This window comes from Heptranchias perlo, chromosome 2, assembly GCF_035084215.1.
Source record: "Heptranchias perlo isolate sHepPer1 chromosome 2, sHepPer1.hap1, whole genome shotgun sequence".
NCBI classification, from domain to species: Eukaryota; Metazoa; Chordata; class Chondrichthyes; order Hexanchiformes; family Hexanchidae; genus Heptranchias; species Heptranchias perlo.
Window position 1 is genome coordinate 79,375,609 of NC_090326.1, and position 17,765 is coordinate 79,393,373.

Here is a 17,765-nt window from a genome sequence, read left to right on the forward strand (position 1 = left end):
TGACAAACACTTGGAATGAACTTCTGGGAAAATGGTGAAGCAAAAATTCTGGAATCATTTAAGAAACAAGTAGAAGCAGCAATGGAGGAATGGATGAATTAAGATGGGCCAAATGGTCTTCCTTATCTGTAAGGACCTTGTACATAAACACAAATCCAAATGTTTAAATGGGTTAGCAACCTGCCATAGTTGGTTGACTCTTGCTGGTCTTAAATGTCCGCCATAGTAGTTCCCTGATGTTGATAGCTTTATAACAAATTTGTGTTGGCCTATAAAGATTTATTTTTTGTTTATTTAATGGGCTCCCCTTGCCTTCACTCTTCATCTAACCAGCCTCATTCTGCCACCTACAACGTGAACCCGCCAGCAAGCACACCTTCGCCATCCCTTCCTTTCTTTGCTTTCCAGAGGAACTGTTCACTCCGCATATCCTAGTTCAATTCTTTTTGTCACCCCAACTTTGTTAACCCAGGAAACTTCTGTGTACCTGAATGGTGCAGCTATGGGCGGGTGTAAGATTTGTACTGTTAAAAGATCTTGGCGACGTGTTTAGCACAATAGCAGTGTAAATGTATCCAAATGCGCTAAAATGCCAATTCCCTTGATCTTTTCCATGCAACAACAGCGCAAGTGCCGAAGATAGCGAGAAATTTAGGCCATTTTCTATCATTACAACTTTCTATTAAGCAGTTTGCAGGTAATTCCATTAACTTCCTCTCTGTGCTTTGAGTATCTGTTGTTTCTTCCCCCACATTTTTATGCTTCTAACCCTGTTAAGTATTTTATTTATTTTTCAGTTTTCATTTCTGATGAAGAATCTACAGCCAAAACATTAACCTCCCTTTTTGTGTTATAGGTCCTGACCTGCTACACTTGAATAAGAAATAATGGCTACATGGGAGTGACTTGCAGGTAGCAATCTAATCTTGGGTTTCAGGTGATGATTATAAGTTACTGGAGCTTTGTCTTTGTGGTTTATGGCATAATTCCTTTAAATTACTGCAGAATTACTCAACAACCTTTTGTCAATGGGGACAATCCAAAAATTTTACCTCTGTTATACGTATTCCAGCTTCAGCAAGATCCTGGAGTTGGAAGGGTGTGGAACGAGGCCTAGAAATACATGCAGCAGCATGCTTACCGAGGGCCAGACATGCGGGTTATGACTAGAATATGGCAACATTACTGTCATGCAATCATTTTCCATTGTAGTATTTATGAAAAAGAACATTTACATTTTGATCTGGAGTGCCTGAATGAACAACAACATCACGTTCTTGTTAACCTGCAGCCTGACCCCATTTTACAAGTAGCACATCAGATGGTGACAGATACAGTATGTTCAATATTGTGTCTGCTATTCTCCCTGTTGATTCAAGACGGAGAAGGGACTAGCTGGATTAGGTGTCCATTAAAGTCACTATTAAAAATGAAGAAAAAAAACCAACTAATGTAATAGCCCTGGGGGTAAAAATTGGTTATGGCTCATTTCCGGGTGCATAACTAACAACATGCATGGAGTTTGTGCCCCATCTGGGAGGCCCGAGGCTCACCTTATATTGGGCTTCGGGCCACCTTTCAACAATTTGGGAGAGCTGCCAGCACCTGTCACACAAGGATTGCCAACTCTGGTTGGAGGCATTCCTGGAGGTTTGATCATGTGACATTCTGACCACATGATATTCTGACCATGTGTTGCCTGATCACATGACATCTGGTCACATGATTTCTACAAATGTTATTGCATTTACCTTATAAAGGTTGGGTCTCCTGTAGTTCAATATTTTTGCTTGTTCTTTAGTGCCAGTAGCTGTTATGCGACAAATTCCAAGAACCAGGAGGCCACCCTGGAGGGGAAGAGGGGAAACAAAGGAACCCCCCCCCAATGTTAAGAAACCCTCCATTTCAGAGACAACCTCCATTATTTCACAGACCCCTCGATTGCTGAGACTCCCCGAATACCGACACCCAGATTCCCGACTCTCCAGCACCCTCCCGACTGCGATCCACGAGGTTGTGGCTCTGCGGGTGATGTCACTGAGCCGGAGGCTTCTCCATCAACAGCCGGTGATGTCATGGAACGGGGGTAGGTGGGCGCACTATGGCGGGAAATTTAAATCGCTGATCTCTCGGACTGCTGGAGGCAGCGCTCAGGGGAAGAACCCCCGATTCCAGGTCATGAATACGAGAAGGTCTAAGATAGGCTTAGAGTGCTTGTGTGTAAACGCATGAAGCGTGGTGAATAAGGTTGGTGAGCTGCAGGTGCAAATAGCCACATGGGAATACGATGTAGTGGCAATAATGGAAACCTGGCTCAAAAAAGGGCAGGATTGGGCACTAAATATTCCTGGATACAAGGTGTTCAGGAAAGATAGGGAAGGAAAGAAAGGAGGTGGGGTGGTGGGTGGCAGTATTGATTAAGGAGAATATTACAGTGCTGGTGAGAGACAATGTCCTTGAGGGGTCAGGGACAGAATCTATTTGGTTAAGAAACAATAGAGGCGCCATTACACTACTGAGTGTATTCTATTGGCCACTAATTAGTAGGAAGGAGAAGCAAATTTGCAGTGAAATTACAGAGAGGTGCATGAATTATAGAGTAGTGATAATGGGGGACTTCAACTATCCTAATATAGATTGGGATAGTAATAGTGTAAAGGACAAAGGGGGAGAAATTTCTGATTGGGTTCAGGAGAACTTTCTTGATCATTATGTTTCTGGTCTAACGAGGAAGGAGGCATTGCTGGATCTAGTTCTGGAAAATGAAGTGGGTCAAGTGGAGCAAGTGTCAGTGGGGGAACATTTAGGGAACAGTGATTATAGTATCATAAGATTTAGATTAATTATGGAAAAGGACAAGGAGCAATCTAGAATAAAAATACTTAATTGAAGGAGGACCAATTTCAGTGGGTTGATAACGGATCTGGCCCGGATAAATTGGAATCAAAGATTGGCAGGCAAAACTGTAATCGAACAATGGGCGGTCTTTAAAGAGGAGATGGTTCAGGTACAGTCCAGGTACATTTCCACAAGGGGGAAAGGTAGGGCAACCAAAGCCAGAGCTCCTTGGATGATGAAAGAGATAGAAAGATGAAGCAGAAAAAGGGGTGTATGACAGAGGTTAGATTGATTATACAGGTGAGAACCAGGCTGAATATAGAAAGTACAGAGGAGACGTGAAAAAGGAAATAAGTGGGGCAAAGAGCGAGTATGAGAATAGACTGGTGGCTAATATAAAAGGGAATCCAAAAGTCTTCTATAGGCATATAAATAGTAAACAGATTGTAAGAGGAGGGGTGAGGCTGATTAGGGACCAGAAAAGAGATTTACGTAAGGAGGCAGAGGGCATGGCTCAGGTACTAAATGAATACTTTGCATCTGTCTTTAGCAAGGAAGAAGATGCCGCCAAAGTCACTGTAAAAGATAAGTCAGCCGGTTGGATGTGATGCATCCTAGGTTGCTGAGGAAAGTAAGGGTGGAAATTGCAGAGGTGCTGGCAATAATCTTCTAATCCTCCTTAGATACATGGGTGGTGCCAGAGGACTGGAGAATTGCAAATGTTACACCCTTGTTTAAAAAAGGGTGTAAGGATAAACCCGACAACTACAGGCCAGTCAGTTTAACCTCGGTGGTGGGGAAGCTTTTAGAAATGATACCCCAGACAAAATTAATAATCACTTGGACAAATGTGGATTAATAAAGGAAAGCCAGCATAGATTTGTTAAAGGCAAATTGTGTTTAACTAACTTGATTTTGTGTATATGGACATTCAAATGGTGTTTGATAAAGTGCCACATAAAGTGTCAGCAAAATTGAAGCCCCTGGAATAAAAGGGGCAGTGGCAGCATGAATATGAAATTGGCTAAGTGACAGGAAACAGAGAGTAGTGGTGAACGCTTGTTTTTCGAACTGGAGGAAGGTATACGATGGCGTTCCCCAGGGGTCAATACTAGGACCACTGCTTTTCTTGATGTATATTAATGACTTTGACTTGGGTGTACAGGCACAATTTCAAAATTTGCAGATGACATAAAACTTGGAAGTGTAATAAACAGTGAGGAGGATAGTAATAGATTTGAAGAGGACATAGACAGACTGGTGGAATGGGAGGACACATGGCAGATTAAATTTAACGCAGAGAAGTGCAAAGTGATACATTTTGGCAGGAAGAATGAGGAGAAGCAATATAAACTGAATGGTACAATTCTAAAAGAGGTGCAAGAACAGAGAGGACTGGGGGTATACGGGCACAAATCGCTGAAGGTGGCAGAACAGGTTGAGAAAGTGGTTAAAAAGCATACAGGATCCTGGGCATTACAAATAGAGGCGCAGACTACAAAGGCAAGGAAGTTATGTTGAATCTTTAAAAAAACACTGGTTTGGCCACAACTGGAGTACTGTGTCCAATTCTGGACACCGCACTTTAGGAAGGATGTGAAGGCCTGAGAGAGGGTACAGAAAAGATTTACTAGAATGGTTCCAGGGATGAGGGACTTCAGTTACGTGGATAGACTGGAGAAGCTGGGGTGGTTCTCCTTTAGAGTAGAGAAGGTTATGAGGAGATTTGATAGAGGTGTTCAAAATCATGAAGGGTTTAGATAAAGTACATAAAGAGAAACTGTTCCCATTGTTGGAAGGGTCGAGAACGAGAGGACACAGATTTAAGGTGATTGGCAAAAGAACCAAAGGCGATATGAGGAAAAGCTTTTTTACGCAGCGAGTAGTTATGATCTGGAATGCGCTGCTTGAAAGGGTTGTGGAAGCAGGTTCAATCATGGCTTTCAAAAAAGAATTGGATAAATACTTGAAAGGGAAAAATTTGCAGGGCTACAGAGAAAGAGTGGGGGAATAGGACTAACTGGATTGCTCCGACAAAGAGCCAGCTTGGACTTGATGAACCGAATGGCCTCCTTCTGTGCTGTTACCATCCAAGATTCTATGATTTCGGGAGGGTTGGGAACCCTATGTCACACCTCCAGAGACACCTTGCCCATTGCCAGCGTTCCAGTTTTGGGATACCTGCTTCACAAGCATTGGATCTCTGGTATGTCCCGGGAAGTCCCAGGAAGTACAAAAACCCCCACATTTTTTGGTGACGGTCGCTGCTTAGCCTGCAGCGACCGCTAAAGAATCTTGAATAAGGCAGGCCCGGAACCAGCTCCACTCATCAATCTCCAATTTAGTGCAGGGCTTCCTGAAACTCACCTCCATTATGGTACGTCTCTGTTTGGATTGTTGACGGTGTTTTTGGTTACTGTTTCACTGAGCTGAACTTGGAGAGTGATTTTTTGGGAGGTCCTGCACCCTTTCAAAGGATTGGCTTTCCAGCATTGTTGGAACACGGGTATTCTGTTTTGTCTGCCTTGGGGTCTGCAGTATGAGCAGGAGGGGCAGCGGCAGCTGCAGCAGCGGCAGGGAAGGCAGCAGAGGGTTGCAGAGGCTGCGAGAAGAGGATGAAGCATGGAAGGGCAGAGGAGGCCTTTACCACGAGGGGGTGCAAGAACTGGATTTCCTACCTCACCTTTACAGGCGAACAATGCGTCAGGTGGCTCCAGTTGTCCAGGGAGGCAGACTGAGCTCTGCCACTTGCTGAAGCATTAATTACAGTTCAACACCAGGGCATCCACAACACTGCCTGTGGCTGTGAAGGTCACTGTGACCCTGAACTTTCCTGCCCCTTCAGGGTCAGGCTCCTTCCAACATCCAGCAGGTGACATCAGTAACATCTCTCAGTTTGCTGTGCACACTGCAATCAAGGAGGTCACAGATGAACTGTTTGCTAGCCGCCAGGAATTCATCACCTTCCCAATGGAGGCTGCCAAGCAAGAGATGAGTGTGGTGGCTTTGCGAGAGTGGCGGATTTCTCAGGTGCAGGGAGTCATTGATTGCAGCTGTGTGGTCCAGTACAAGACAAAGCCTTTACTACAACAGGAAGGGATTCCGTTCCTTAACGTGCAACTTGCCTGTGACCATAGGCAATGAATTACACAGGTCTGTGCCCGGTATCCTGGCACTAGTCATTATGCCTTCACCCCGCACCAGTCCTCAATAATCCGTCACTTCCACCCAGACCATCGGGTGTCAGGCTGGCTAATTGGGGACAAAAGCTATCCCTGAACACTTAGCTCATGACTTCTATCAGGAACCCAGGCACAGATGCATAGCACACGTACAATGAGAGTCACGCCAGAACCAGAGTTCTCACATAAAGCAGAACATTCCCGCCAACAATATTGGGCAGGTGATGCGATTGTCTCCCCACCGCCCACCCGATGTCTGCCCGAATCCAAAATTGTATCGATTATTTTTAACCTGTGTGCATTTTTCTCCTCCGTGGCAGTTTTTCTTTCCTATTTCATTTGAAAGTTCCATGTGCCCCAACTTGGCACTGCCATGTGAAGTGTGGTTATTATTCATCTGTCCTTGTGACCCTTTTTTGACCTACATTAACATATTGAGGAAGCGACACTTAATGGATTGAATGTTCTCAAGCACAATTTACAAAGGTAGTCTTTGTACTCAGTGCAGTAATATGATCAGAACACTGACTCATCCTAAATTATAACATTTTGATAGGGTAGACATAGAGAAGATGTTTCCACTTATGGGGGTGACCAGAACTAGGAGTCATAAATATAAGATTGTCACTAACAAATCCAATAAGGAATTCAGGAGAAACTTCTTTACCCAGAGAGTGGTTAGAATGTGAAACTCACTACCACAAGGAGTAGTTGAGGCAAATAGCATAGATGCATTTAAGGGGAAGCTAGATAAGTACGAGGGAGAAAGGAATAGATGGTTATGCTGATAGAGTGGGAGTAGGCTTGTGTGGAGCATAAACACTGGCACAGACCAGTTGGGCCAAACGGCCTGTTTCTGAGCTGTAAATTCTATGTAATTTTAGCACTCAGCAATGTATATCAGTCATTGCTTTACCACAATAAATATTTGCAATTGTTATAAATTCAGATGTGATGTAGATAATTATCGGGTTTAGTACTGTCAGTCCCTCCTATAAGCGGTCTGAGGGGTAAAGGCGCACACAGCGCGTGCCAAAATTGGGCCTCAGGCCTCGGGCCTCATCTACATCTTCAGGGTGAGCTGCCGGCGCCTGTCACATTTCCAGAGGCAGCTCGCCCCATTGCCAGCATTTCAATTTTCATGCCACCTGCTTTGCAAGCAGTGGAAGGGGGAAAGACAACGGGAGGAGGGCAGATCGTGGGATGTCAGCAAACCTCAGAAGTGCTGTGGTGCAGGGAGGAGCACCCCTGCTCCTCTTGGCTCCACAGGAACGTTTTTTTAAAAAAAGTACTTTTTGTTGACGGTCGCTGCTTAGCCCTCAGCGACAGCTGAAGAATCCTGAACAGGGCAGGCCCGGAGCCTACAGAGAGAGCCGAGTTTGTCCCGAAATTGGGCCTTGGGCCTCGTGCCTCATCTACATCTTCAGGGCGAGATTCTGTTGCCTGTCGCACCTCCACAGGCAGCTTGCTCCATAAGAACATAAGAACATAAGAACATAAGAAATTGGAGCAGGAGTAGGCCAATCGGCCCCTCGAGCCTGCTCCGCCATTCAATAAGATCATGGCTGATCTGATCCCAACCACAAATCTAAAGAACACAAGAAGTCGGAGCAGGACCCGGCCACATAGCCCCTGGGCCCTCTCCGCCACCCACAGGGCATTGACCGATCCGAACTCAGCTTCATGTCCAATTTCCTGCCCGCTCCCCATAACCCCTAATTCCCTTTACTTCTAGGAAACTGTCTATTTCTGTTTTAAATTTATCTAATGATGTAGCTTCCACAGCTTCCTGGGGCAGCAAATTCCACAGACCGACCACCCTCTGAGTGAAGAAGTTTCTCCTCATCTCAGTTTTGAAAGAGCAGCCCCTTATTCTAAGATTATGCCCCCTAGTTCTAGTTTCACCCATCTTTGGGAACATCCTTACTGCATCCACCCGATCAAGACCCTTCACAATCTTATATGTTTCAATAAGATCGCCTCTCATTCTTCTGAACTCCAATGAGTAGAGTCCCAATCTACTCAACCTCTCCTCATATGTCCGCCCCCTCATCCCCGGGATTAATCGAGTGAACCTTCTTTGTACTGCCTCGAGAGCAAGTATGTCTTTTCTTAAGTATGGAGACCAAAACTGTATGCAGTATTCCAGGTGCGGTCTCACCAATACCTTATATAACTGCAGCAATACCTCCTTGTTTTTATATTCTATCCCCCTAGCAATAAAAGCCAACATTCCGTTGGCTTTCTTGATCACCTGCTGCACCTGCATACCAACTTTTTGATTTTCTTGCACTAGGACCCCCAGATCCCTTTGTACTGCAGTACTTTCCAGTCTCTCGCCATTAAGAAAATAACTTGCTCTCTGATTTTTCCTGCCAAAGTGCATAACCTCACATTTTCCAATATTATATTGCATCTGCCAAATCTCCGCCCACTCACCCAGCCTGTCTATATCCCCTTGCAGGTTTTTTATGTCCTCCTCACTCTCTACTTTCCCTCCCATCTTTGTATCATCTGCAAATTTTGATATGTTGCACTCGGTCCCCTCCTCCAAATCGTTAATATAGATTGTAAAGAGTTGGGGACCCAGCACCGACCCCTGTGGAACACCACTGGTTACTGGTTGCCAGTCCGAAAATGAACCATTTATCCCAACTCTCTGCTTCCTGTTTGATAACCAATCCTCCACCCATGCCAGAATATTACCCCCAATCCCGTGATTTTTTATCTTAAGTAATAATCTTTTATGTGGCACCTTGTCGAATGCCTTCTGGAAGTCTAAATACACTACGTCCACTGGTTCCCCTTTATCCACCCTATACGTTATATCCTCGAAGAACTCAAGCAAATTTGTCAGACATGACTTCCCCTTCATAAAGCCATGCTGACTTTGTCCTATTAAATTATGCTTATCTAAATGTTCCGTTACTGTCTCCTTAATAATAGACTCCAAAATTTTACCCACCACAGATGTTAAGCTAACTGGCCTATAATTTCCAGCCTTCTGCCTACTACCCTTTTTAAATAACGGTGTTACATTAGCAGTTTTCCAATCTGCCGGGACCTCTCCTGAGTCCAGGGAATTTTGGAAAACTATCACCAAAGCATCCACAATCCCTACTGCCACTTCCCTCAAGACCCTAGGATGGAAGCCATCAGGTCCAGGGGATTTATCCGCCTTGAGTCCCATTATTTTACTGAGTACCATCTCCTGAGTGATTTTAATCGTATTTAGCTCCTCCCCCCCGAGAGTCCCCTGTTTGTCCAGTGTTGGGATATTCTTAGTGTCCTCTACTGTAAAGACTGAAACAAAATATTTGTTCAGCATTTTTGCCATCTCCATGTTTCCCACCATTAATTTCCCGGTCTCATCCTCTAAGGGACCTATGTTTGCCTTAGCCACCCTTTTTCTTTTTATATAACTATAGAAACTCTTGCTATCTGTTTTTATATTTTTTGCTAATTTCTTTTCATAATCTAACTTCCCTTTCTTAATCAATCCTTTAGTTACTTTTTGCTGTCTTTTGAAGAATTCCCAATCTTCTATCCTCCCACTAAGTTTGGCTACCTTATATGTCCTTGTTTTTAGTCGGATACTATCCTTGATTTCTTTACTTAGCCACGGGTGGCTGTCATTTCTTTTACACCCTTTTTTCCTCAGTGGAATATATTTATTTTGAAAGTTGTAAAATAACTCCCTAAATGAACACCACTGCCCATGTACCGTCTTACCCTTTAATCTATTTTCCCAGTCCACTTTAATCAATTCCGCTCTCATACCATCATAGTCTCCTTTATTCAAGCTCAGTACGCTTGTTTGAGAATCAACCTTCTCACCCTCTAATTGGATATGGAATTCAACCATGTTGTGGTCGCTCGTTCCAAGGGGATCCTTAACTAGGACATTATTAATTAATCCTGACTCATTACACAGGACCAGGTCCAAGGTTGCCTGCCCCCTTGTAGGATCAGTTACATACTGCTCAAGAAATCCATCCCTGATGCACTCAATGAACTCATCCTCAAGGCTGCTCTGCCCAATTTGATTTGTCCAGTTAATATGATAATTAAAATCCCCCATAATTATGGCTGTTCCCTTATTACATGCCCCGACTATCTCCTGATTAATACTTCTTCCAGCAGAGTTGCAACTATTAGGAGGCCTATATACTACGCCCACTAATGTTTTTTTTCCCTTATTATTCCTTATCTCCACCCAAACTGTTTCATTATCTTGATGCTTTGTCCCAATATCATTTCTCTGTATTACAGTGATTCCTTCCTTTATTAACATAGCCACCCCACCTCCCCTTCCTTCCTGCCTGTCCTTCCTGATTGTTAAATACCCTGGCATATTTAATTCCCAGTCGTTGTCACCCTGCAGCCATGTTTCTGTAATGGCCACAAGATCATACCCATACGTAGTTATTTGTGCCGTTAACTCGTCCATTTTATTACGAATGCTACGTGCATTCAGATAAAGAACTTTCAAATCTGTTTTGTGACGCTTAGTTCCTGCTTTTTCCTTTTTTAACACTTTACCTATTACTCCATACCTTCTGTCCCTTCCTGTTACGCTTTCCTCTCTCTCCCTGCTCAGGTTCCCAACCCCCTGCCACTTTAGTTTAAACCCTCCCCAACAGCACTAGCAAACACTCCTCCTAGGACAGCGGTCCCGGCCCTGCCCAGGTGCAGACCGTCCGGTTTGTACTGGTCCCACCTCCCCCAGAACCGTTTCCAGTGTCCCAGGAATTTGAATCCCTCCCCCTTGCACCATTCCTCTAGCCACGTATTCATTTGAAATATCCTCCTATTTCTACTCTGACTAGCACGTGGCACTGGCAGCAATCCTGAGATTACTACCTTTGAGGTCCTATTTTTTAATTTACCTCCTAACTCCCTATATTCTGCTTTTAGGACCTCATCCCCTTTTTTACCTATATCGTTGGTGCCTATGTGCACCACGACAGCTGGCTGTTCGCCCTCCCCCTCCAAAATGTTCCATGAAAAAAATGAATTTCTGGCCGCTGCCGGGATCATTCAGGTAAGTTCAGAGAGGGGGGTTTGGATTGGGCAACTGGGACTGTAGAGTCGGGTGGGGGGAGGAGTACTCCTGCTCCTTCTGGCTCCACAGAAAATGTAATAAAAAAAAGTACACTTCACACTTACCTTTTGTTGGCAGTTGGCAGGTGAAGTGCAACTGCAACCATCAGTGTTGGAAATATGTAATCTTATACATTCTGTAATTGTGCAACTGTGAGGTAGATAAATGATCGCTCTGAGAAAGACAGTTTGCAGATTACTTCACCTTAAACAAGATATCTTCTAACAATGAGGTCAGTATGCTCCAGCATACTGACCTCATTGTCTTGGCGAAAACTCTTGCAGCTTACTCTTTAAAAACCTAACTGCCCGAACAGCATTCTGTTTCAAAAAGCCTCTCTCCCAGTCTGTTTTCCCACTCTCTATCTGACATCTTTCTATTAACAGCCAAAAAAAAGAGGAGCAGTACTTTCCAATACAATGGGTTCAGTTGTTGTTTTAATTACATAGCTCGGCTAATGAATTGCTTATTTACAGTCTATGTGGAAACAACACCTAAGCTGTCTCATTATCATCGTAATTACCTATTGTCTCACCTTTTTTTCAACTTGTCTGAATGTACAATGCTTTAAAAAATCCAAAATTAAAAGCATCTTGTTTTTTCCAATCATTTCTGTGGGAAAATGGTCAAAATCACATGGCAGTGATTCAACAAAGGTGCATGATGCGTTACAATGAAATGTTATATTTCTAAGAACAAATATTTTTCTGTTCTGACATATGGATTTCTCTGAGCAGGTGTAAATTCCTCACATGGTGATAGGCTTTAGTCATGTCGAATCCCTGCTTTGATTGGATCTCTGACTAATAATTAGTTAAATTGATACATTTCATGATATGTGGAAATATTTTCTTTGCAACTTAACATGATGTGAATGATTGGAACTGGTAGAAATTTGACCAAAACACCAAAATATAATTTCACTTTTTGGAGATTGTACCTAAACCTTACCTACCTGTATGAAGGACCAGATTGAACATGTGCAATTGTAGCTGCAACATCTTAGGCTAATTATTTCTATCTCGCTGGTATTAGCTCACTTCAGTTTCAACGGTTCTTCCAAAGTAAGGACTCTTTGGACATTACAAATTGAAGGAAATAAGTAGGTAGGTAATAAGTAATTAAATACTCCTGCTCCTATTTCTTATGTTCTTATCGGGGAGCGGGCAGGAAATTGGACATGAATTTAGATTTGAGGTGAGGATCAGATCAGCCATGATCTTATTAAATGGCGGAGCAGGCTCGAAGGGCCGATTGGCCTACTCCTGCTCCTATTTCTTATGTTCTTAAGTAGTGGATAGGGATATTTTCAGAAGTGGTCAAAAGTAACTGCGACAAAATACCCAACCACCATCTTTCCAGCATCAAGTCAAATCAGGGTCTCTATTTTAAAAGGCATGGCAGCAGGGGGGGGGTCAATGGGCGCGAGGCAAACTTGAATAATAAAAACTTACCGTTCCCCATGCGACCGTGCCCCTTCACCTTGTCTGGGTTTGCCATCCGAAAGCTGCGCAGTGGGCGGACTATGCATCCACGTGATGCTCAGTTTGGGTACCGGCAGGATCACTCTGCTCCAGACCTCATTACAGCCTTGGTCCAAACATGGACAAAAGAGCTGAATTCCAGAGGTGAGGTGAGAGTGACTGCCCTTGACATCAAGGCAGCATTTGACCGAGTGTGGCACCAAGGAGCCCTAGTAAAATTGAAGTCAATGGGAATCAGGGGGAAAACTCTGCAGTGGCTGGAGTCATACCTAGCACAAAGGAAGATGGTAGTGGTTGTTGGAGGCCAATCATCTCAGCCCCAGGACATTGCAGCAGGAGATCCTCAGGGCAGTGTCCTCGGCCCAACCATCTTCAGCTGCTTCATCAATGACCTTCCCTCCAGCATAAGGTCAGAAATGGGGATGTTCGCAAATGACTGCACAGTGTTCAGTTCCATTCGCAACCCCTCAGATAATGAAGCAGTCCGAGCCCGCATGCAGCAAGACCTGGACAACATCCAGACTTGGGCTGATAAGTGGCAAGTAACATTCGTGCCAGGCAATGACCATCTCCAACAAGAGAGAGTCTAACCACCTCCCCTTGACATTCAACGGCATTACCATCGCCAAATCCCCTCACCATTGCCCAGAAACTTAACTGGACCAGCCATATAAATACTGTGGCTATGAGAGCAGGTCAGAGGCTGGGTATTCTGCGGCGAGTGACTCACCTCCTGACTCCCCAAAGCCTTTCCACCATCTACAAGGCACAAGTCAGGAGTGTGATGGAATACTCTCCACTTGCTTGGATGAGTGCAGCTCCAACAACACTCAAGAAGCTCGACACCATCCAAGATAAAGCAGCCCGCTTGATTGACACCCCATCCACCACCCTAAACATTCACTTCCTTCACCACCGGCGCACTGTGGCTGCAGTGTGTACCATCCACAGGATGCACTGCAGCAACTCGCCAAGGCTTCTTTGACAGCGCCTCCCAAACCCGCGCCATCTACCACCTTGAAGGACAAGAGCAGCAGATACATGGGAACAACACCACCTTCACGTTCCCCTCCAAGTCACACACCATCCTGACTTGGAAATATATCGCCGTTCCTTCATCGTCGCTGGGTCAAAATCCTGGAATTCCCTTCCTAACAGCACTGTGGGAGAACCTTCACCACACGGACTGCAGCGGCTCAAGAAGGCGGCTCACCACCACCTTCTCAAGGGAAATTAGGAATGGGCAATAAATGCCGGCCTTGCTAGCGACGCCCACATCCCATGAACGAATATATAAAAAAATGACAGGCTGTCAGCTGGATCATCTGGGTTTAAAGGGCCATTGTGCCAATGGGTTTTGGTTGAGCAAAGAAAAAGAAGACCCAATGGAGCAGCACAGGGGCAAGGCTGCTCCAAGATTCAGCGATACCTCACTTCAGCTAGGGTGAGGAGGAGGAGGGAACTATTTTACCTGGCCGACAGGAGGAAACACCCTGCCTCTGCTGCCAAGAAGGCCTGGCTCGAGGTGGCAGAGGAGGTCACCAGCAGTAGCAACATCTCCCACACCTGGGTCCAGTGCAGGAAGCGTTTCAATGACCTAACTAGGTCAGCAAAAGTGAGTACACTTACTGATTCTCCTGCATTCCGTGTTCCCCATCATCGCCCCCACCCCCCAACTCATTATGCACTGTCAAGACTACTCCATTACATCACTCCTCACACCCACATAAGGCTCAACCTCAACTTACCTTCACCTCCTGATCACTTCCTCACCTCCCCATTTGTGACCCCACCTCTACCACTCACCCCAATCCTGGTCCAATGTGATGTCTCTGTCTCATACTCACACTCTGATGCACCTCTTTCACGGTCAGCCTCACCCAAAGCAATGCATTCATCGGCTGACCACTTCACCCTCACTTACTCACACGTCTGTACTTTCTCCCCTTCTAGGAGAAGAGAGCGCAAAATACATGCGAGAGGGTGAGTATTGGAGGGGGGCCACAACAAATAGTAATCCTCACAGAGGCGGAGGAGGAGGCCCTGCAGATCAGCCGCACCCTCGAGTGCCTGTCCTTCGGGGACGCAGAGACTGGCGCCCACAAAGTCTGGTGACACAATTTTAACATTCATCACGCACAACATGAATTGATGTTGACAATGATTGCCATGTTGAATACCTCAGTATGCTCATCGCAACGTGACACATCTGTGATATTGCTTAATATTGCCTTCTGTCCTCCTTCAGGCTCTTCAATGACTACAGTGACGGCAGAGGGCGATTCCTCAGAGGAGCTCCCTGAGGACGCACTGTCACATCTTAGCGAGCCATCCACCAGTGCAGATACTCACACCTCAGTGGGTCCTAGTAGTCAGTTAGTTGGGTTGGCATCTGGTGAGTCACCACACACAAGTGAGCATGAGCAGACACTGGTGGCAGGGGCAGCTGTGGAGAGTCCGCGCCGGTGGGCACACTCCTCTCCAGGCTCTGCTCAGCTGGATACAGATACTGAACCCTGGGGGCCATTCTTTAAAAGGAGAATGATGGAGGGACAGCAGCACATTGGCGAGGTACTGGAACTGGAATTTTCAGTCGAAACACAAAGATCTCCCAGCCAAAAGTTTGTCTGAGTGAACTGAGTGCCCTGCTGCAGTAACTCACCTTTTATCCTCATCTGTCAAACAGGAATTTAAATGTCCAAATAGCTGCCGGCTGAAACATGACTCGTTCCCCATGGCATGTTTCACACAGCACGGGAAACACACTGAGACAGCGTTGAAATCGCTTGCCTTCATTCTTAATTAGATTTATGTACATTTCAAATACTTTAAGTACATGATTTATTGCTTTAAATATCGTCCCACCGGCTTTAATTGCCGATGGGACTTCTGGGTTCGGGAATGGCGCGCACACCCGGATGACTGGATCATGCGCGTTCTTAGGCGTGTTGGAGCCGGGATTTCTGCCCATTCCTGGAAATCCAGATTTTCTTTGCCCTCCCATCCCCAATGCACCCGCACTTTCATTTCAAAAGTGAGCCCCATATGTTTGTGATGTCAGCTGCAGACATTACAATAGCCGATGTTCTTATTAAACCCTCGGGTGAGAGTTTCTTATATATCTAAGAATCAGTGATACTGTGAACATATAAATAATGTCTCAGTAATTCTAGGAGAGATTTCTTCTGTATGTTACATATAACAAAGTTGTAAACCTGTTTACAAAGAGCATACTTGTGATTTTGTTACACCTGGTGCAGAAAGCAAAATCTTCCTCTAGAGGGCAAAATAAACTCTCACAATTGCTATTTTAAGCAATATCGATCTTAATGCTGTACAGACTTCACAGCGCAACTTGTAAAAGATCTGTTACATAATAAAAATGGTAGGTGGGTTTCAGAATTCCATGCAGTGCCTGTAGGTGGCATTGTGATAGATCATTTCAAGGTAAAATTGTCATTTACCATTAGAAACTTTCCAAAGACCTGCAATATTATACCATCTATTTGAGACTCACAACTCGGCCTCTGGCCAGCACATGCCTAATTAACCTATTGAATCCCAACGGGTTATTAAGTGGAGTGCAAATCTTAGGATTAAAAACTGTTACTTCAAATTTAAATTAAAGCGCACAATATCTCTTCTGATTTTCTTTTAAAACGACCCCTCACCATTTGAGCTATGGCTGAATCACAACTTGCTGTAGCAGATATCTCGGTCCAACATGTGGGTACCTGACTCTATGTTGTCAGATGCTGTTGTTCCGATGCTGCATTAATAAAAATGTGAAAGTCCATATTTTTCTTTCCATGAAGTTGGCTGAAGTAACGCGAACTTAGTGAACCCTCACCATTCAAATAAAGATGGAGGCCAGATAACCAACCAAATGTAACTTCCTCCTCCCCCTCCAGTCCCCCATCCCCGAGAAGACAAATTGGTGCCTGATGGAATGAGGTTTGAGCTAATGCCAACTCCTCTACCCTCCAATCTGAGCCTGAGGAAGGCCATTTGGCCCATCTTAGTTCTTCACTCCAGAGGGATCCTAACGTCCTCCTATTGTAGCATCCAATCGTTTCTTAAATAATTTCAGAATTTCTGCCTCCATTACTCCATCGGAAAGTTTATTCCACACGTTACTTCATACTCTGTGTGAAGAATTTCCTGATATCAGTCCTAGAGTTACATTTTACTAGTTTAAACCCGTGTCCTTTACATCTACAGTTTAATTTAAAGCAATATACTTTTGTAGTAGTAAACTTTTTCTATACCCCTAACGATCTTATACACTTCTAGAGGATCACCTCTCAGATACCTCCTTCTAGGCTGAAAAGTTCAAGTTTCTACAGTCTTTCCTCATAACCTATGCTCAGTCTAGTAGATCTTCTCTGTACTCCCTCCAGAGCTTGAATATCTTTTTGTTTCTTGGCAACGAGAACTGGACACAATATTCAAAGTGTGATCTGACCATATAATGTTTGGTGGAGGGATGATAATCTAACCTCCCCTCCAATTAATTGAAATTCCTGACCAGTTCACCTGTGAAATCTTAATACCCGCCCCTGCAGCTGAGGTAGTTTTCCTCACTTCACTCTCCCCGGCCCCATCCCTCTCCCCCTATTCCCCTTTCCTTCATCCTCCTTCTTGACCTGATTGCTTCTTTTTCCCTGTGCTCCTCCCTGTTCCTTCCTCATCCTAAATATGTCAAGAGAAAAAGATTAGTGAAGACAAATGTAGTTCCCTTACAGTCAGAAATGGGGGAAATTATAATGGGGAACAAAGAAATGGCAGAACAATTAAACACATACTTTGGTTCTGTCTTCACAAAGGAGGACACAAATAATCTCCCGGAAATGTTAGGGAACCAAGGGTCTAGTGAGAGGGAGAAACTGAAGGAAATCAGTATTAGTAAAAAAATAGTGCTAGGGAAATTAATGGGGCTAAAGGCTGACAAATCCCCAGGGCCTGATAATCTACATCCCAGAGTACTAAAGGAAGTGGCCCTGGAAATAGTGGATGCATTGGTGGTCATCTTCCAAAATTCTATAGACTCTGGAACAGTTCCTACAGATTGAAGGTTGGCAAATGTAACCCCACTATTTAAAAAAGGAGGGAGAGAAAAAAACAGGGAATTGCAGACCAGTTAGCCTAACATCAGTA

General features: G+C 44.6%; 1 long non-coding RNA gene across 2 annotated transcripts in view; it reads left to right on the top strand.

Moving 5' to 3' along the window:
* LOC137333907 (uncharacterized) overlaps positions 1-17,765 on the top strand; it is a 37,219-nt gene continuing 19,454 nt past the window's right edge. Inside the window, exons 1-3 of one of the 2 annotated variants that reach the window (XR_010966008.1) lie at positions 1-128; positions 857-912; positions 1,802-2,086. This is a non-coding gene — a long non-coding RNA (uncharacterized lncRNA). The remainder of the gene's footprint in view (positions 129-856; positions 913-1,801; positions 2,087-17,765) is intronic. The other variant, XR_010966010.1, reaches the window with a different exon arrangement.